Genomic DNA, 22,817 nt, shown 5'->3' on the forward strand with positions numbered 1-22,817 from the left:
AAAGTCAGCAGGCTTAGTGGCAAGCCCCTCTTCCCACTGAGCTATCTTGCCAGTCTTCAAAGACCATTTTATGAGAAACTGGTTCCTGAGTCCTGAGGCTGCCAAAACATGGAGAATCTCACATCCCTTACCTAAAATGGCATAGAATTATTACATAACTCACAATATTGTCCTCTAAAATTCAAATCATGCCCATATCATTTATAATATCCAATGCAAATATAAATGTAAAGTCAATAGCCATCATATAATAGTTAGGGAATGAGCACATTTTAAAGTCCATTCAAATTTAATTCAAATGCATTTAAACATATAATTTTTTTTTCATTTGGATGTAGGGTATGTACATAGGAGTAGATGGTGTGTAACAGATGATTCACCTTTCTTCATACAATCTTCCTGTATTTCCTCTAAAGACAGTAATAAAATCCACAGACCCATGAGACTCTATAGCAGTGGTTTTTCAACCTTGGGTCACATATCAGATGTTTACACTATGATCCATAAAAGTAACAAAATAAATATGATGTAGCAATGAAAATAATGTCAAGGTCGGAGGTCACCATAACATGAAGAACTGTATTAAAGGGTCACAGCTTTATAAAGGTTGAGAACCACTGCACTAAGGACATTTGGCTCTCATAGCTTGTAGTTTTACATTATTTTAATTTACATCAGCTCAAATGAATCAGATAACAACAAAATCATTTCTAGAACTATTTTTTTAATCACTTTATATTGTTGTCACAAAATCTCTATGTAAAATAACTGGAAAGGGGTTGATTTCAACTCATGATGTCTTGAGTCTGTAGTCTGTTGTTTCTGGGCCTGAAGTGAATCAGCATCCCAACAGAAGGCTGTCCTGGAGAAGCACAGCTTACTTCACTGTATCTGGAAAGTGGCATCACAGGACATATCCTGGGACAAGATACACTCTTCATGACACACATCCAGTGAGATAATTGCTGTGTCCTACTTTCTCCCACCTCACAATAGGCTCACCACACCAAATGAATTTATCAATCTTGAAGCCAGAGACCCACCACCTGAGGAAAAAGATTTCAACACCTTAGTCTTTGGGGGTATAGTTCCTATCCAAACACATACCACACAAAAATACATATGGTTAAAATATCTCCACTTTGTGCATGCATGCCTGCATGTGCATGTGTGTGTGTGTGTGTGTGTGTGTGTGTGTGTGTGTGTGTATGCCAGAAGCTAACATTGAGTATATTCTTCAACATCTACCTATCTTATTGTTTGAGACAGTCTCTCACTGAGCCTGTATTTTCTGTCCTGGAAATCAAAAGGGTCTTCTGGTTCTACTTCCCTCAGCACTGGGTTTACATGTGCTCTCTATTGCATAATTCTGTTTTTACAAGGTCTTAGAGAGGAACTCATGTCCTCTTCTTTGTTGCAATTCTTTTGTTATTCATTTTTACCAAATGATTCATTTTTCCAGCTCCATTACCTCTCTTACATTAACAGAGATCCAGTCACATATTTAATCATGTCATTTTTTTTTGGTAAAAAAAAAAAAAATGGTCCATCAAAAAACAGTGGTTCCAGGAAATTAGATCACCAAGTGGCTTCATAACAATCTTCCTTTGTGTACTCTATAACGTTTACACAATAAAAAAAAAAAAAAAAACCTCATAATGTCCCTAAAACTTCTAACATGGTCAAGCCAATTGGTTGGAAAATAAAATGCAAATAGCAAGAGTTCTATCATCAAGCCTTCAAAATATGGTACATGAGGAAAATAAAATTGATCATTAGCTTTAATGCAAATCAGAGTGAAATAAATCTGAAGTAGAATTTGAATGATATATGGAAGTCAATGAGAGAAAATGCTAATATTGAGGGTAGAGTAGAATTCTTGGGAAACATTTAATATCAATTCTACTATAAATACACCTGGCCATTTCTTTCAGTTCTCCAACCAAGGAATCTAAATTGGATTTCCATACCATTAGCATTCAAAACAAGGCCTACATAACTTATCTCATTCAGCTATTCCCACAATGCTATGAACATTTCTCCTCTCATTTTGCAGACAAAGAAATGGAAGTGAGCAAAGGGGTAGAACATTCTTCAGTCTCACATAAGAGGAAGATGTGAATTCAGATTTTATGGCTCCAAACCTCAGTAATACCTTTGTTTTTTGTTTTTTGTTTTTTAATTATGTCAAAACACTCCTATTATAGTTGGGAAAGAAAAGACATTGTAGTTCCTCAGAACACTTGTTCTTCAATCAAGATTATGATCATTACTTTGGCAAAGCAGCAGATGCTTGTTGAGTATGAAGTCTCTACTTTCTTAGGGATTCTCTCAAGTACACATGGTCTCTTCAGTTATCCTGGGCTGTCTACTCATCTGCACTGAGAACCTGACACTGGAACCAGCAACACCTGCACAGATAAATATCCTAATAAGCATCCTTGTTGTTAAGAAATCCAATTTCCCTAAACTTGTATAATATTGATCTATAAAATTTTACTCTGATGTTTAACAAAGTAATTTAAATGAAGGGAAGATAGGCTATAAATATATAGTATAGTCTTCATTTAGGTTATCCAAATAACAAATGGTTTATTTTTAATCATTTCTGCCCAAACTTCCTCTCTCTGGCTTTCTCTGGGACTGCAAAGTGTCTCCTAACTTCTTGTCCTCATTACTAAAATTAACAACCCACAAAATCCAAGCATGCTGCAAATGGAAAGCTACCATGAGTCATACCCTCAGGGATACCTCTCATCAGAATTATATATCTGTATTTGTGAAATATATGTAAAAAATTCAAAATATTTAAAAATACATCAAAAATATAAATTATTTTCCCAGGATAGCTACAAAAGTCTTGTTATGTAACCAGGAACCAACCGAATCCTTTCTCTAGAAATCCAAACTTAGTGCTTCTCAAAATGTAGCCTATGGCATCCTGACTTAAAATGTTCTGGAATGCTTGTAAGAACACAAGTAATTGAATGTGGACCTCTCAATTTTCTTTGTTTAATCAAACTCACCAAGGGACACTGAAATTTCATCAACATTTTACATGGCAAATAATTAGAATCACTGGTTTCTAAGTTTGAACTTTCTTTACACATTTGTTCCTTTGTGTGTGTGTGTGTGTGTGTGTGTGTGTGTGTGTGTGTGTGTGTGTGTGTGTAGCCTATATAGCTGATTTCCAAAGGAAAATGAAGAAATTATTATCAGGTGCCTTGTAGCCAGCAGAGGTGGTTGGTCCAGTGCTACAGATGCCAACATGTTCAATGCACCAGCTCAATGAAAACACAAACATTTGTAGCTATTCTGCCACAGAGGCACTGGAGAAGAAACAGAACTGCGTACTAGAATAATTGCTCACTCCTCTACTATCATTGAAGGTATCGTGGCCATCACAAGAACGAATGTGCAAAAAGAACTAACTTAAACAAACTCCAACATCAGCCTGCAAACCCCTTGGTGGGTTATTCCGTTGTGCCATGATGGCCACAATGAAACGGTCACTTCTGCACAGTGACAGAAGAGCAACCAAGGTATGTGGTTTCAAAGAAAATAAACTCCATCTTGCCTCCTCCAAAATAAAAAGCTCAGCCAAAGTCTCAGACCATTAACAAGCACAAAGAAATTCTGCACTTGCTGGCTGAAGCGCCACACATTAATTCTGAGGAATTTCTGAAATCTTCCCCTTAGATTCCTTGACACTATAAAGGTAGAAAGGCCTCATCCTTATCCACTCAGTCCTTCTGTAGTTTAGTACTACAGATTGCTAAGTGCTAACCAGCTACTTGGTTGTAGGTTTAATTCAATTATCATATCATTTATATTAAGTTAGGCAAAGTATAATCACAGGGGGAAACATAAAATACAGAGTAGTAATGAGTTTGGATATGTAACTGAGAAGAAAGTCATTGATGATGTTAACTAATTATTTATGGCTATGTAGCTTCTTTTAACATAAATCTAGCCATTGTCCACTGATGCTACCAACCTTCTCATAAATCCCCATTCGGATACCCAGAGAGGTATCTCTCGGAGTTGTTCATTTTTCTCCAGGGCCTATTTCTATTCTTTGGGACATTTTCAGCAGGAAACTGTGTTTGAAATTTTACAGAGGTTAGAAGGGCAGAGTTCAAATTCATACAATTTCTTGTCACTCTAATCCTGTCCTCAGCTGAGTTTCAAATCCTTTCTCAGATGGCTTCCCACATGCATTAGGCAATCATTTAAAAGGATGGTGAGGACTCTGCATTTTATCTATCCTGTTCCTCTGTCTGTTTATCCATCATTAGTCCATCTACTCACACATGAGCTAGGCTGCATTCACAGCACTCCTCCAGTCTCCCACCATTGAACTGGGTCTGTCTGGCACTCATTGCGTTACCATTCTTGGTCGATAGTTCATCTCTTACTTGCACCTAAATGCTTTAAAACTTGTCCACCACAGCCAGACAGTGGTGGTGCACGCCTTTAATCCCAGCACTCGGGAGGCAGAGCCAGGCAGATCTCTGTGAGTTCAAGGCCAGCCTGGACTACAGAGCAAGATCCAGGATAGGTGTAAAACTTGGCCTCCAAGGGTTTTCAGATTTGCTTATTTTCCCAGACACATGTTAACTCTTTGATCAAATTGGTCAATTCCTCATTTGACATTTTATCGTGCACTATCCCACAATTTAACAGGAGGAAATTCTATCTCATAGGTTGTTATTATTGTTTGTTTTATTTTTTAAATGACCTCCAGACTCTAGTTAGTCCTGTCCACACACAGATGGACATTGGCTCATGCACTGCAGCATGGGCCAGTCTCTCCTTGCACCTGAAGGAGAAGTGACTTTCCTCCCCAGCAGTCATCAATTGCCAGGGGCTCCTCATCTAGTGATAGGGACTGGGAGCCCTTGGAGGACCTTTGAACTGCTTTGATCTTGTGATGTCACTGTGCAGGTCACCACAACTGATGTCAGCATTTCATCTCACTCCTCTGCATGTCATCCTTGTACATTCTTTCAGCCTCCCTCTCTGTAATGTTCCCTAAATCTTAGGCATGAGAACTGACATAAATGTTTCCTCTATAGTTGAGTACTCATGATGACTTATTCTCTTAAACAGTCACAAGTCTCTTCATTAACCACTGTCCTTTACAATAAGAACTTTCTCTAATCCAGGTTAAGAGCAGCACAAACCTTTCAATCCCAGTAGGTAGTCATTTCTAATATACTTTGTTGGTTTGTGTGTTTATAATAAAATGCAGCGAAATGGGAAACTGAACATGTTGACAGTAAAAGAATAAAATTGCACTCAGATATTTAGTAAAGTTACTGAAATGAAGGGAAGATAGACTATAAATATGTGATAGAATCTCAACTTCTATACTTAATTAAAATTACCCTTAAAAGCATGTGTGCAGGCATGCACATATTCACACATACAAACACATATACACACACTTAAATGGTCTTGCTTACTGGAATTTACCTATATACACTTTTTATTATTTCTTTCTTTCTCATCTCTCTGTTTCTCATTTTCTGTCTCTGTCTCCTTCCTTCTCACCTCTTGTATTTTTCTATATCCCCCTCCTCTATCTCTTCTTTGTAGTGAGTCACCTATATTTCCCCTAAATTGTTCATCCCTCTCATATTGTATACACATCTTTGATCTGCTATCAGTAATATCTGCTCATTTCTTCCTTGAAAACGCATACTCACAATCACAAACACAACACAGTTGATTGAAACTGGAAACTACAGCAGGCTGTTGTAGAGAGTTAACAGGCATTTTCTAATTATGGTAAATAATGAAAGAAAAAGAAAAAAATACAGCACAAGGACTTAATGTGAAAACCTACATAAATCAAACTTCCTTTCAAATTAGTTTTAAGAGGTGAGCAAATTTATCAAAGATAACATGAAGGAGATAAAGTGAGTTGGCTTTTCACAATACTAATGAAAACAAAAACTTTATTCATTTGTTTCTGTACTTGAATTGATGGCTGCAAGTCTAATGCTCATTAGAGGCTTGATCAAATCCCAGACAGAAAGTGGAGGGAGCCACAGATCACACCCATTAGGAAGTGCTGCATAAGAGGAATGGGCACAGAGAAGCTCTTCTAATGAATAAAATATGAAGACTGTGCAATTACACCGACCAGAGAGAACTGGCCAGAGGATCATCAGCATAATGATAGCAAAAACACAGGATTTCATGCCGTGTCTCCTATTTCCCATGCCTGAACCTGAATAATATTTATTAACCACTCTCCTGTTTATGATTATGTCCAGAGCACACAACAAAAAATAAAAATAAAAATAAAACAAGTCTATGGGTTTCCTGCCCTCAAGGATTTTGTGTTCCATGCTTGCACACAGAGATCATTTAACTGTTCTGACAGATATTTCACAGTCAGAAAATACATGAAAGCTATTATTTAGATGTCTTAGTTGTGACACACCAATTAAAGATGACTTTACATGCTCAGAAATTAGAGTGAATGACCACATGATATGATTAGTCTTATATGTTGATAGAAAGCAGTTTTCTAAATACAACATTGAAAACAGTAATTAGTTTTTACTGGGAATTCACAATGCACTTATTACTGTGTTTTCATATAATAAAAGGAAGAGAGCAAGAAATGTGTTATGAGCTACTGAGATGTCTCACTGGGTAAAGGCACCTGCCATACGCCTTATAAGCTGCGTTCAGTCCCTGGAACTCTCATGGTGGAAGGAGAGAATCAACTCTAAATAGTTGTCCTCTGACCTCCACACATATGCTGTGTTATAATGAGAAAGTAGAGTTATGAAATATTGACAGTAATCTACATAATGGTAGAGATGTTTAGTGATCATTACAATTATACCCACAGCAAATATTACTAATGCTTTAATAGGGAATATGTTATGTATGTGGATATATGTATATACCCATACACACATGCACTGCAGCACAACACAGAATACTGTTCTTTATTAAAGATCTAGGGACATAACACTCACTGTAAATGATAAGGTCAATGTAATTTCCTCCAAGAATGAATGATTTATCACATAAGGAAGGATTGTTCAGACATTAGTAGCCCCGGTGTTTAGGTTTTGAATTGCATGATCTGAACTTCATTATTCAGTAGTGACTGACTCTGTTGCTGTAACAAGGAAAAGCTAAGTGACTGGAACAGAGCCTGACACACAGCAAATCCCTTGGCTCTGAAGCTACCGATCCTCTTCTCTGTTGCAGGAGCAGCAATGGCAGGAGCAGCCTTCCAACCTCGGGGCAGCAGGGGTGAGTGCAGGACCCAGGGCCTGTCAGTTAACTTAGGAGGACCTGATGCATTGCTGACTGCTCTTAGCAGGCTGCAATCAAAGTAGATGAAAAAAGAAAAAAAGCCAAAACAAATGAAACATCACCTGGATGCTAACATGTTCGAAGAGAAGAATCGAAGTTGGACCTGGGTTCTGAATTCTGGTTGTATGGAAAATAGCCCAAATCAGAAGTGTTAATAGTGTAACTCTGGTTACTCCAGAAGTGTGATAATGACAATCATATTCCAGAAAATATGGCAAAAGCATGCCACTGCTGAATCTTTAACTCTGTGCACTACAAAGTGGGAAAACTGCAGGCTAGACAGCAAAGGTACACCAGCAATTTCAACTAGGTCCAAATATCGAGTATTAAAAATGTAAAATGAAATTTGCCTTCAACTACACGGTGAAGTTCCTCCAACAAATACCTTTTATAACCTGGTTCTAAAAACCACTCAGTACTTGTGTTGTGTTGTGTGTGTTGGTGTGTGTGTGTGTGTGTGTGTGTGTGTGTGGGTGGGTGGGTGGGTGGGTGTGGTTTTGTTATTAGTTTGCTTGTTTTGTGACAAGGTCTCACCTTGCAGCCTGGCTGGTCAGTTACAGGCTTTAAAGATCAGACTGACCTCAAACTCACAGAGGTCTGCCAGCCTCTGCCTTCCAAGTGCTGGTATTAAAGTTGTGCACAACTATGCAGTGCAATATTTGTTTAGTTTGTTGTAGAGATAGCAAGAATGCAGATTGTTGCTGACAATAGAAAATAGTAACAGTAAATCCATCCAGATTCCATAAACAATTAACAATGTTCACTTCTTGGTTTAACTTGAGTATTTCATAAAGATATTTCAGATTAGAAGTCTCTGATAAGCAAGGCATATACCTGTGCAGATTTCAGAGAAGACTCTAAATTCCATCACAGTGTTTGAATTGGGAGACAAAGTCTGTGTCCTTTCTTTCATGATGGCTACAACCAAATATGAGGAGGAAGATGACAATATCTGATTTTTTAGGTAGTGTTCTATAAGGCCCAACAGGGTCTGGTGCTGCTTACAGAACTGGACTTGTAGGCGAGACCCTTGAGGGACACTGTAGAACACAGACATGGTCTCTTCATGTGTGTGCTAGGTAACAAAATACTGAGCATGCCTTTCTATGACACTAAGGGTATTTAAGATACTTTGATTTGGCATCAAATAACATAAGATGGCTTAAACTATGCTTTGGGTTATAATTTATCATTCAGTGAATTTATAGATTAAATTAATTATAAATTTGTAGATTAAATTATATGGAATAACTCTATTCTTGTGGAGTTAGCATATTTCAAAACAGAACTGTTAAGAAAAAGGGAAGGGAATTAGAGTCATATTAAATCTTGTAATTCTTATTCTCATGCTTCAGATGCTATTACAACACATTTCTCTCAAAGCTTTCTTTAATGAACTGAATCATCCAGTTTACACTCAAGAGTTCTGTGAACAAAGTAAACATGTATTTCTGTAATAAAAGAAATTTGTAAGTTCCTTGAAAAAAGGAACAAAAATTACTTTTTTCTATCAGTATCCTTGACTTGAGGTGAATTTTAATAAGAATATGGCCGACAAATCTGAATAAACTCATGATAAGGGTATTTAATAAGTAATCAATCATTTCCCAATATTATACTAAGACCAAAAATAGATGAGGATTAGAAGCTTGTAATTAAATGTTAGTAAAATAATCATTAAGAAATCACCAACAAAATATTAACAAACTCATAAACTGAATTAGATAACAAATGAAAGAATCAGTAGCATGATCAAACATGATTTGCCCTTGGAATATAAAGATGGGTCAATGTACAAGTCAATATGTAATATGACTTAGAAACAGAATATTGTGTAGAAATCATGAGATCATTGTAAAGGACAACATTTTTACTGTCAATTCAAAATTTGTGTATGAAAGTGATGCACCTCAACACATGGTGATCATATAATAAAGCCATGTCTAATGTCTTCAATGGCAGAAGTTTAAACTTTTTCAGGATAAAGAACAAGACAAGGATGTCAAGTCTGGAAATCTGTAACCAACACAGTGTTAGAAGTCCTTATCAAAGCAGTTAGAAAAAATAATCATTGGAAAAAAATCAGTGAGGTTTCTATGGGAGTAATAAGCTACATAAAAAGAAGAGAAAAAAATCAGCTCCAGGTGTAATAACCTACTTTATTTAAAAATATGAAATAACTGGAAATAAAATTAGTCAAAAAGAGAAAATTTTGCACTTGGGAAACTACAAAACGCTGACTAATGAAATTATGAAAGATGACAGTAGAATAAAATATACCTTTTGTTCATAAATAAGGATATTTCACACTTTTAACATATGCATACCACTCAAATTTTTGTACAGATCTAACACAGTTGCTGGTGAAATTCCAATGTTGGTTTTTTTTTTTTTTTTTTTTTTTTCAAGACAGGGTTTCTCCGTGTAGTTTTGATGCCTGTCTGGGATCTCACTCTGTAGACCAGGCTGGCCATCAACTCACAGAGATCCACCTGGCTCTTCATCCCAAGTGCTGGGATTAAAGGCGTGCACCACTGCTGCCTGGCTTCCAATGTTATTTTTAACAGAGAAAAGTAGTTCTATAATTTATATAAAAATACAAAAGATCTTTTTTAAAAAAATGATTTATTTATTTATTATGTATACAGAAGAGAGTGCCAGATCTCATTACAGATGGTTGTGAGCCACCATGGGATTGCTGGGAATAGAATTCAGGACCTGTGGGAGAGTAGTCAGTGCTCTTAACCTCTGAGCCATCTCTCCAGCCCCAAAGATTGATTGATTGATTGATTATGTATACAGCATGTAAGACTGCAGGCCAGAAGAGGGCACCAGATCTCATTACAGATGGTTGTGAGCCACCATGTGATTGCTGGGAATTGAACTCAGGACCTCTGGAAGAGCAGTCAGTGCTCTTAACCTCTGAGCCATCAAAGTTGAATGCGTAGAAGGTGGTTTTGATGGGTGCTTTTATTTAGCACTAGTCAGCCTCAGTCATTGGTATACTATTCAGTCTCATGTGTATTATGTATGTATAAAATCTAGTAGCTTAGTGAAGGTTATTAACATGCAGAGAATTGTCTGCATTCACTAGAACATACTTGATTCTTTTGACCATAAATAAATTGAATAAAATTGTTTTATTCAAACTTAAGCTGGGGAAAGAAACTAGGAGGAGGTTGGCATTGCTGTTATTGGAACCATAACTAGGTTGGTGTTGTGTACAGTGATGGTTGAGTCCCTGTTCTCACAGTTCACATGCTCAGCACTGGTGTTCCTGAGAAACAGTGTTGACCCCGTAGTCACTTTCTAACAGTCATAGCAGACTTATGTTGAGGTTTGTTACATTTTGAGCCCACTTGGTGCTCATTAGAAACAGAACATAATGGGAAAGACTTTCTGCATAACCATGCTTAGCTTTTCATAAAGTTGGGGGCTTCAAATACCAACAAAAGATGCTGAAAAGATGTTAGTTTGATCAAATTCTTATGTATGTTCTGACTTCTTTAATTTTCAGTACTTAAAGTCTTGTGTATTAGAAATATATGTATAAGTATATACATAATTAAAATGTAACTCAGAAATATGAATTAATAATTGAGTTTGTTTTCTGGAAAAGATACAGTCCTATTGTATCAAATTTATGTTACCTTATAATGGCTAATAATCTAAAAAGAATGTTTAAACTATTTAAATTCTTGTGCCTCCTCCTCCAAAGGACATGAAAAAATATGATCTTAGATTAACTTTATATACCTTCTTCATGAATTTTGCCTTTAACATTGTGCCTCATTTTATTAAATTGTGTTATTAGACTCTAATTCTGGTTTTTGTGACAGTGTTTTATTCTAAACAAACATTTATTTTAAAGAAAACTTTATAATGCCTGTATTTGGTATATCACTGCTTATCTGTTTATTGAATTTACTGAATACATAACTCCAAAAATTAAAAAGGAACTACAAAAGATCTCAAAATCCAATGCAAACTTAAATAATTGAAACATGATGGTAATTGATTACAAAATATATTACAAAGCAGCAATAAAAGTGGTAAGGTATCAGCATATAAGCAGACATATATCAAAGGAGAGGATACAAAATTGAGAAATCCATGCCTATACAGTAGAATAATCATTAACTAGGTTGCTAAAACTTAAAAATTGGAAATATATTCTTTGTAATAAAGTTTGTTAGGAAAACTGGATATCAATATGAATCTTTTTTATATCTCATATACAAAATAAGCCCAAAACAAATATTTAAATAGAAGATTAGTAACACTAAAACTACTAGAAGAAAATATTTGGAAAAAAAAAATCTCATTGTCAACTTGCCAATGAAAATTTAAGATGTGAACACTCTCTCAAACACACATACAACATAATAAAAAACTGACAGGTAGTGCTACAACAAATTAAAAAGCTGCTACAGAGAACACAGAAAAATAACCAAATATGAGTACATTAACAGATTACAAGGGCTTAAGTTTAAAAACATATGCACAACCCAAGTAACTCAATGGCTCACATAAAAAAAAAAATCCATTTAAATAAGAGAGAAAGACCTGAATAAATATTTCCTAAGACAAGTGGATCACTCCTAAGTAGTTGAAACTATGATGAACAGCCTCCATCATCAGCAAAATCCAAATGAAAATCATAGTGGGATGTCACCTCTGCCCCATTAAGAGAGAGATGTTACTAAAACGTCTAAGAAAACAACCCCTGGATGTCATTGTTGGCAATGGAAGTTGGTATATATGCAATATAGGTACTTCTCATCAATCAAAAATAAGAGTTAAGGAGCTGAATAGATAGTTTAGTGGTTAAGAGTTAATACTGCTCTTGTAGAAGCCCCAATTTTGATTATCTACACCCTCACTCTGACTGACTAGGCCATTCCTTCACTGGCATTATAGCCTAGTTCTTCAGGATTCTGGCATATACAGAAGACCAGCTGAAACATCAAGCCTTGTGGTCATAACAACTACTGGATTCTTGTACTTTCCATTGAGAGACCATCATTGTTGGACTAGTAGGACCACAGTCTGTAAAGTGTTCTAATAAATCCCATAATAATATATAGATATAGATAGATATGAATATATTATAGATAGATCTGATATAATAGATATATTGTGAATATATAGAGAAAATATATTAAACAAATATATATAATTATATAGAGAGAATATATTATGTATAATATATTCTGTCATATCAGTTCCTCTAGAGAACTTCAGATGATTAATATAAAGAAATTCAGCTTGCCAATATCCAAGATACATAAATAGGGTTGCCACCCGGGTACACAGGAGTGATATTGCTATCTTAGTGGGACTGAACCATGTGGATAGATCTCTGATGAACCTAGAGCATGGAATACTAAGTAAAAAAAATGTTCTACATGCTAAAATATAATAGAATTTGGTATTATAAGAGCTAGTCAACATCTGTATGCTTAGCTTCTGCCCTGGCCGAGCATATGTCAGCCTAGTGTCCCACATCAGACATACAAACAAGGAAGGAAATCCATATGATCTGATCATATAGACAAACCATAAACAATATGGAAGGCTGAGACAGTGTGGCCCTTCCCTAAATACAGTAGTCCTGTAGAAGTGGTCTCCAATGAGAATTACCAAGATGAATCCCAGAAAACAGAATTCAAAAGAATAATAAACTAGAGTTTAAAGAAGGCATGAACAGCTCAATTTACTTGAAAGGGATAGCAATAACTCCTTAGTGGTGACGTAGAAAAGAGAAATATATGACTGAATAAAATGAGGAGCAAAATCAGGATCTGAAAGCTGAACAGTGAAGAGAAGAAATTATTTCAGAGAATTCAATCTCATGTAAAGATGGAACTGAAAATCTCAACTAGCGACTAGAAAGCTCAGAAGGTCTTACAAATAAAATAGATCAAGTGGGAGACAGAATATCATAAATGGAAGATAAATCAGAGCCATTGGGCCACTAAGGCAAAGAATATGATATGAAACACACACACACACACACACACACACACACACACACACACACACACTAACATTCAGGACCTACAAAACACTATGAAAAGACTAAATCTTCATACTGCAGACACAGACTAAAGAGAATAGCCCAAGTTCAGTGTCATAAACCATGTTTTCAAGTCCTGTACAGATACTAGAAGCTCACAGAACACCAACTAGATGGGACCAGAAAAGAAAATCCCCACAGCATATTATAATTAAAACATTAAATACACAAAATAAAGAGAAGGCATTAAAAACTGTAAGAGAAAAATCATTAGTCACATATAAGGAGATAATTATTACAATAAGACCTGATTTTCTCAAAGAAAATGTTAAAATTCAGTAGAGCCTGGAACCAGTTTCTTAAAGACCATGTATACTAGCCTAGCTACTGCCATTTCTCAGCAAAACTATTCACCACAGCAGAAGAAAAACGAAGCTTTCCATGATGCAAACAGGATAAAATAATTTATGTGTACTAAATGAGGCCTACAGAGAACACTGGAAGCAATACTGCCACTGAAGAGATTAATAAGATTGTCAGTTTATTTTGAATTCTATTGACTTTGGTATTTTATATATTCTTCTCCTTTAGCCTTTATTTGATTTGTACCTTTCCAGTATACTGCACTGGATACTGTGTGTGTAGGGAGCACACATGTGTCATGGTATGTCGTGGAAGTCAGAGGACAACCAGTGTTACTTCTCATTCTGCACCTTGAGACATCTAGTTGTTTCCATGGCTTCCACAGTGAAGTAGAAAGTAGCAAATCTCAACAGCAGATGAAGGGAAATGGGTGCTAGAACACTCCCCTCATCTGCTGTTTGACAAGATTTGCTAATTTAAGCTTCATTGTGAGAACTGAGGTGGATAAATGATCTACATATCAGGGAACAACAACATTTAGGTAGAAAGTTAAAAATATATGTATAAATAAATACATATGTATATGTATATATATATATAAAAAGTATAAGTAAAATATTCCTAACCTGAAAACTCAAAACATAAAATGACTCAAAATTAAAAAGAATTTTGAGTGCCCTCCTGAATCCACAACTTAAAAATATGACAATATAAACTTTTGTATACTGTATAGAAATTATGAGAGTATTTTAGGCTCTGTGTATAAGGTATAGACATAAATTGATTGTGATGGACTTAGGCCTTTTCCCCTCACTTACTGTTTGGACACAAATACTGTAAATGTGGCAAAAGCCCTCAAGTTGACATCCCTTCTAGTTCTAAGCATCGCAAAGAAGGGGCAGTCCCCTGTTCACTAGAGGAAAATGTGGGAAACAACATCCTCAGGGTGATTATCAGAAAGTACAGAGTTTCTGCTGACTCTGAAACAATTTGAGCATTGTGTTGTCATAGCAGCAGAGTTTTAGGTCTACAAGTGACATGTGTGTCATTTTTAAATTATGAAAAATACAATGAATGTATCTACTCTGACAAATGGACATAAAGTTGACAGTTTAATTTCTAAATATTGTGTTTGGTATTTTTCTGGTCTCTAAGGCTTTTTCTTGGGAAATCAACATTTCTGGCTATTATTTTTCCCTCCCTGTCTGAGCACTCTTAATACAGCTACCACAGTAGAGCCATCTAATAATTTAAAGTGGAATGTAAAAAGTAATTTTCTGAGTCCTTTAAATATTTCATCTTGAAAGTTATCTCGGAAATGCCATCAGGTGTGAGCTATTTCTGGTTAAATCAATTGCACTGTTGAGTACCACGGCAGCAGAATGAGAGGGGAGGAAGCCAGGAGATGCTGCTTGCATCTGCTCCAGGAGAAGGAGTGCTCATATTTTCAGGAACCATTCAAAGGAGGAAACCACCAGGTTTCTCACACTTTACTGACAACACTTAATAACAAAATAATCCAGACAGAAACACTGAAAGCTGCTAATAGATTAAATCAACTGAAAGAATCCAGGCAAAGGGCCAGGACTGTAAGTACTAGCTCAAGTTCAGTCCCCTGGAATACATATTTTAAAAAAAGAAGGCCTAGCAAATTGGCATACATTTGTAATCCCAGGAGTAACAAGGCAAAGAAGGTAGAGGCAGGCAGATAGCATACTGGCTAGTTATAAACCAACAAGGCTTCATTTCATAAATCAAAGTAAACTGTGACTGAGGAATAATCAATGGGTTTGGCCTCTGGCCCCTCTAGGCATATACACATGCGTATGCACACACACACACACACACACACACACACACACACACACACACACAATCAATTGCACATGCACACACACTAGTACTCTCATGTAAAAGTAAATGAAAGACTTAAAATGAAATGTCCATCATCACAGTTTTAATAAGAATAAAAATAGAAAAACCTAAGGATACACCTTACTTGCCTTTACCAATTAAACAATAAACTCTCACAGAGTCACAAAAATTACTATTTAGGCAGTGACAGTCACCATGCATAGATTTTCAAATTCCTACTGATAATGAAAACAAGGAGTAAAATGTCATTAAAACTCTTATTGTACACCAGAAATCGAAATTAATGGCTTCTCAATCCCATACTGAACATATTCATCAGTTCAGCTGTTCTTGGTGTGTGTAGTGTATATGTCCCTTTAGTTCATATGCACTCAGTGATTTTATTCATTATGTGAAGAAATACTTGTATTAGACAAAAATCAAAAGAAGTTTTGCATCCATGCCCAGGTAATCATGGGAATTAAGTTTTATTAGTAGTATTATTTGTTAGTAATCAGAGGAGGTGATTTAAATATTTAATCAGACTGTTTTATCTTTTCAATAGCTTATAAAGAGAGCTTTACTCTACAAATACAGTAGTTGAAAAAAATAAGACAATAAACTCTCAAAGAGAGATGAGATGAGGGGAATGCATAGGCGAGCAACATGCTTGCTGCAGAAGCATGAGGACCTGATCTTGAACCACAGTAGCCGTGGGCAAAGCTGTGCACACGCCTGCAGTCACAGGGAGGAAGGCAGCCACCTAAAGATCATTTGCCTTTGCAGATCAGCCACCCAAGCTAAGTCATGGAGTTCCAGGTCCAGTGAGAGACTCTGAAGCAGAAATGAAGATGGAGAAAAGTTGGGGAAGATATCTGACATCAACCTTTAACTTCCACATGTGTGTGGACACACAGAGACACAGGTACACAGAGAAGTAAGCACATATGCTTACAAAGAGGATCAATGACTAACTCCATGCAAAGGTCAACTGACCTTTATCTGAAATCTGTATGACTAGAAATATTCAGATTTCCTGTTATTTTCAGGACTAGAGCTAAGATAACAGAATGAAAGTCGAATTTTGTGAGAAGCATCAACCAGCAGAGGAAAGTGAGAGCTAAGTCTGAGAAATCAAACATAGTTGACTAGGGGCCTGTTTCAAAGCAGAATGGCTGACAGCCCAGAACCAAGAGTAAACATGGGTTAACCTTGAATACCAGCTTTCCTGCCAGATTCACCAGCTTTCCTCATGTCCCATGGCTTTTACCTACTTTAAACACACTAACGTTTTTATTTATTCATTATTTAACTGAATTGTATTTACCTTTCTCTGTTTTCTCTTCTCCTCCCATTTTCTTTAACTTTGATTTTGCTGCCCCCCTTTCCTCCTCTATTTACTATTGATACCTCCTTTGTCATCTTTCCCCTTTGCTTCTTCTTTTGTATCATTTCCATTGATGTTTAACTTCTAATTGTGTAATACTTATGTCTCTTTTTAATATTACTACAGCTGTTGCAGTTATGATTACAGTGTCTCTATATATCTACTTTGTTTGAATGAGAGGATTTTGATGTTAACTGACTTCCTCCTGAGCAGTGCTGGAGGTGCAGCCTGACACTCAAGCTTTTTTGGTCCACATCCCCATCTCAGGTGAAATAAATAACATCTTACTTCCATCATGGCTGAGCTTTAGTGGGTTCTTTGGGGAGACTTCAACTTGAGCAATCCAGTGTGTGACTTTACAGCTTTAATTGTTGGTTTGCCACAACCTAAAGTCACCTGAGAGGAGATTTCCATTGAGGATTTTTCTAGATCAGATTGGCCTCTGGGCATGTTTATGGAAGATAGTCTTGATTGTTAATTGCTATGGAAAGACTCATGAACTGTGGCCAGTACCATTCATTAGGCAGGCCCTTGACTGTGTAAGAGAAGGGATTGTAAGGTTGCATACGTTCCCTTCTCCATGACTGTGGATATGTGGTAGGACCAGCTGCTTTGAGCTTCCATTACAGTAACTTCTCTGATATGATGGATTCTAACCTGGAATGATAAGCAAATAAACTTTCTCCCCTAAGTTGCTTTTGGACAGAGTATTTTATCATAACAGAAGAAATGAAACTGGAGCACAGTGAACAAGAGTTCTCAGACAACAGCTGAAGAGGCTTGAGAATGAATTCCAAGACATTTGCCCATAGCCATAACATAGAGAATAATGCAACTCCCCTACACAGCACTTCTGTCTCTGGTTTGTTGTCTTATGCTCCTAGGCTGATGAAACAGAAGGAGTAACAATATACAGCCTCTGGGGGATATTCCTTTCCAACCTGTTAGCAAGCCAATCCTCTGACTCTTTGGATGCCAAACAGTGAAAGGTAAGTTATGGTTACAAATACTTGATGCTCTTGAAGAAGATTCCTTTGGTCCCCAGCACCCATGACTCGACCGACATGACCTGTAACTCCAGAACTAGGAATTCTGGCATCATCTCCTGCCCTTCCTGGGTACTCATACACACACACACACACACACACACACACATACAAATGTTAAAAAAAATAAAATAAATCATCAAAACCAGAGAAATGACATGGTCCACTTATAATTAAACTCAACTTATAATTAAATTCCCCTGATTTGTAACATGTTTACTTAGTTTCCATGTTTACTTAGTTACTTCTAATAGTAACTAAGTAGGAACATGGTATTTATTCATGTTCCAAATATAATTCACATACATAGTCTGTAATTAATTTTATGTAGTAATATCAATGCCACCAGCATTTTGGCTACAGATTATGACATTAGGTGTAGAATGTTATAGTTGTCATATCATGTTATTTCAAAATAGAAGATTACAGCTTTCAGATCTCCCCCAAAGGCAGTTCAGTCTATGAGGGGAAAGCAGTTGTACATGTCTCCCTGCCCAGGACATTGCCTCTTCTTCTGTTAAAGGGAGTTAGTTCAGTGACTTTTGCTCAGTTAAATTCTTTGCTTAACTGAGTCCATGACATTCCCTTTACTCAGTGGTTCCATGTCCATTACGGTCACCATCGTCTGGAAATCTTATATATCTGGTCTCAAAGGAAATGGCATTTGAACCTATCACATGCAAGGAGGAACTATTTAGCATGCATAACCACTAATATAATTTTAGCAGCACTATATTTAATAAAATAATAATTGAGTACTGAGATTTTCAATCTTATTTCTAGACTGGGATAATTGATGTGGGAAAATCCACTCTGTTTCCTGGCATGGAAGGAATATGGCCAGCTGCCTTACACTGTCCCTGTCATGCCCTCATCTCCATGGAATACTGCTATCTTAAATTGTGAGCCAAAAAAGCAAACCCCTTTGTGATGGGTAGTGTTAAACTCACTCTTGATAGAACCTAGAGTCACCTGGAAGATTGATCTGTGGGATGTCTGTGGGGCATTCAGGTGACATTTTCTGGTGTGAAGACCTGTATAGCAGGAATCTTAAATGGTCTTATTAACAAAAACAAACCTGAGCCAGGTATCGGGGTGAACGCCGGAGGATCAAAGAAGCAGAACAAGCCACAGCCACCTCACCTTGCCAATTCCTCAGCTGATCCCTGCTTACTCAGACTGGAAGCCTCTGAATCCTCACCCAAATAAATCTCAGGTGAAGTGCTGCTCAAAAGCTTAAAAGCTTAACTGTCTCTAGTTCCTGGTCCTCACACCTTATATACTGTTCTGCTTTCTGCCATTAATTCCTGGGATTAAAGGTGTGAGTCACCATGACTGGCTGTTTGCACTGCGGCTTTGAACTCACAGAGATCTGGAGGGAATGCTAGGATTAAAGGTGTGTGTGCCACCATTTTCTGACCTCTGTATCTAGTGGCTGTTCTGTTCTCTAACCCCAGATGAGTTTATTATGGTGCACAATATTTTGGGGAACACAATTGTAGTGGATAGCCATTGAGGCTTCGGTAATGGTCACGCCCACAAGGCAGGGCGAAGGAGGAAGCGGAAGACCAAGGATCGGGAAGAGGTCTCTCTCTTGGTTCCCTGACCGGGAATCGAACCCGGGCCACGGCGGTGAGAGCGCCGAATCCTAACCACTAGACCATGCAGGACCCATAGAAAGGTGACCACTAAACTTTGCTTGACAAAATGGTCCTTCAGGTTCCTGCTTCACAGAGGAAACTGCCAGACATTCTACAGGACACTGAGAGAAATGACCAAGAGACTCTAGCCCTGTGGGCTGAAGACAAATGCCCCAACTTTACAAAGGAACATTAGATGACTGTCCAGGCTGCCAGCTGTCTCTGTCTACCCTGCAAGACTCCCGAAAAATGCTTGCATCCTTCTCCCGGTTCTTAGGTAATATTATATCCTTCTGAGGTCTTTGATGTGGTTGAAGACTAGTTATAATTTCCTCAGTTATGATAAAAGATAAGTTAGATATTAAACCTTAAACTCACAAATATAAGATAGATAGGATATCTTCTTTAATCTTGTAACTATAATTCTTGCTTGATAATTGTTTTGTTATATGTAATTGTACTATGTAAAAGTTAAAACCTTCCTTAAAAAAAAAGAAAAGGGGAAGTGCTGTGGATATCGCTCTGTGTAAATAAAGTTCTGATTGGCCAGTGGCCAGGCAGGAAGTATAGGCGGGACAAGAGAGAAGAGAATTCTGGGAAGTAGAAGGCTGGGGAGAGACACCACCAGCTGCTGCCGCCATGAGAAGCAACATGTAAAGACACTGGTAAGCCACAAGCCATGTGGCAAAGTATAGACTAACAGAAATGGGTTAATTTAAGATAGAAGAAGCAGATAGCAAGAAGCCTGCCGCGGCCATACAGTTTCTAAACAATGTAAGTCTCTGTGTGCTTTCTTGGTTGGGTCTGAGCGACTGTGGGACTGGTGGGTGAGAGAGATTTGTCCTGACTGGGCCAGGCAGGAAAACTCCAACTACACACAATACTACCACAGACCTGACTACTATGGATGACACTATTCCCTGGCTGGGATTCTGGATTGTTTTTATCAGTGGAGAAAGGGAGCATCCATTCAGCCCTCTCTGCTCCCATTCTCCCAAGTTGCTTTTGTGGGCATATTTTATCACAGCAACAGGAAGAGTAACTAAGGTGCCTTCTTTCCTTAAGTCATATTCATCAAGCATTTCGTCAGAGCAACAAGGAACTTAACTGAGGGAACTTTGCTCATTTGCTTTCCAGGACTCAGGAAAAAGGATTTTTTATTTCCTTTTGATAGCTTGTACTGTGACACACACTGTCACCATCACACAATACAAAAAGAGAAGTGAGAGAGAAAGACGACAAGCAAGGACCACACTGTTTCACTCATTCATTGAAAGATGGCCTGTGGAGAGTTTGTTTGAATGGTTTTTCCATTGTCTTCTTGATGGCTTTATAAAGGAAAGTTGAAAAGTCATTTTTCTTCACCTACTGAACACAGCTTCCTCAGATAGGGATGCTGATGGAGGCACAATAATGATTCACTTTTGGGTATTTTGTGTCTGTAGGGTAAGGCTTTAATGTTCCATTTTTTTCTTATAAGAACATGCCCAAACCAAAAACCAAAAACAAACAAACAAAAAGAAAACAAAACAAACAAACAAAAACCAGCCAGACAGTGGTGGTACATACCTTTAATTCCAGCACTCAGGAGGCAGAGCCAGGTGGATCTCTGTGAGCTCAAGGCCAGCCTGGTCAACAGAGCAAGATCCAGGACAGGCATCAAAACTACACTGAGAAACCCTGTCTCAAAAAACAAGAACAACAAAAAAGAATATGCCCAGGATGGGAAGGAGTGGGCACACAGGTTCAACGAACTTTCCTCTTCATCTTCCAATTCATTTAGATTAAAGGTGTGAATCATCTAAAATGGGTAGGCTCTGAGGTTACTGGAACTCTTCCAATAAGGATGACCTAAGTTTTCTTATGCATCTATTCATCTGTGTGGACTCTTTTAAGCATCTGCTCTCACGTATTTGTAACTACCAGGTAATAAACATGAACTTGAACTTTGGAGGGGGGTGATACTGATGTTCCATTTAAGACTGGACACTCAACATCACTTATTCTTCACATTTAGACAAGTTGCTGGTCTTAGCATCAATTACCACCTACTGAAAATAGAAACTCTTTTGACCAAGACTCAAAGGAGCCCTAATCAATGGGTATAAGTGTAAATATTTACACCCTCCAAGGCTGAGAACACTGAAGAAGTTGCAGGGGAGAGGCAAGTTGTACAGGAAGGAATGCTATGTAATGTTGTCTTCTGTACTTACATCTGTATCATAGACTATTTTAAGGTGTGTTACTTTTGGTTGTGTTGTATTTGTTTAACTCTGTGAAGTTGTGTTACTGTGTTTGTGTGAAACACCTAATGGTTTAATAAAGAACTGGCCATTAGCAAGGCAGGAGAAAGAATAGGTGGGGCTGGCAGGCAGAGAGTATATATAGAAGGAGAAAATTGGGAGCAGAGATCTAAGATGTAGCAGCCAGAGAAGGAGGAAGACGCCAGGGGCCGGCCACCCAGCTACACAGCAAGCCACAGAGTAAGAGTAAGATTTACAGAAGCAAGAGAATGAAAAAGCCCAGAGGCAAAAGGTAGATGGGATAAGTTAAGAAAAGCTGGAAAGAAACTAAGCCAAGCTAAGGCCAGGCATTCATGAATAATAATAAGCCTCCATGTGTGATCTACCTGGGATCTATGTGGCACCTCCCCCCCAAAAAAGACACACCAACAACATGGCTCTTTTACTTATAAACTCAGTACCAGTGGCTACCTTCACAAGACTGTGCCCAGCAACCGTTCATCATGTATGATGACTCATGTGTGCACATGAGAGCATCAGTGTGATGGGTCACTGAGTAAAGATGCTACCAAGCCTAAAGACATCATTTTGACTCACATAAACCACATGGTAGAAGAAAAACTGGTCTTTACAAGTTGTCCACTGACCTTCACATGCATGCTGTAGCATGCCAATCTTCCTTCAGAAAAACAGTTTTAAGGACATGAAAGTTAGAGGGGACACATTTAGAAGAAAGCCTTTGGTGGGAGGAGGATGGTAATAAGAGGATAATAGAATATATATATATATATATATATATATATATATATTGAGAGAGAGAGAGAGAATCCCATTCCTGCTTCTCTGTGTTTCACTGTCCCTTTAGACCGGAATAGCTTATAATGCTCTTTTCAGACTTACTCAATATCCTTCCCAAAC

The 22,817-nt window shown here is 37.5% G+C and overlaps 1 protein-coding gene and 1 non-coding gene across 3 annotated transcripts in view; both read right to left on the bottom strand.

The window, feature by feature from the left end:
* Nucleotides 1–22,817, bottom strand: part of Cntnap5 (contactin associated protein family member 5) — a 902,127-nt gene that overhangs the window by 186,850 nt on the left and 692,460 nt on the right. The gene's annotated exons all lie outside the window — the stretch shown is intronic.
* On the bottom strand, nt 19,615–19,686 carry Trnae-cuc. The gene has a single exon. It is a non-coding gene; the product is annotated as a tRNA-Glu (tRNA).

Source organism: Onychomys torridus, chromosome 11 (assembly GCF_903995425.1).
Source record: "Onychomys torridus chromosome 11, mOncTor1.1, whole genome shotgun sequence".
In the NCBI taxonomy this organism is placed as follows: Eukaryota; Metazoa; Chordata; class Mammalia; order Rodentia; family Cricetidae; genus Onychomys; species Onychomys torridus.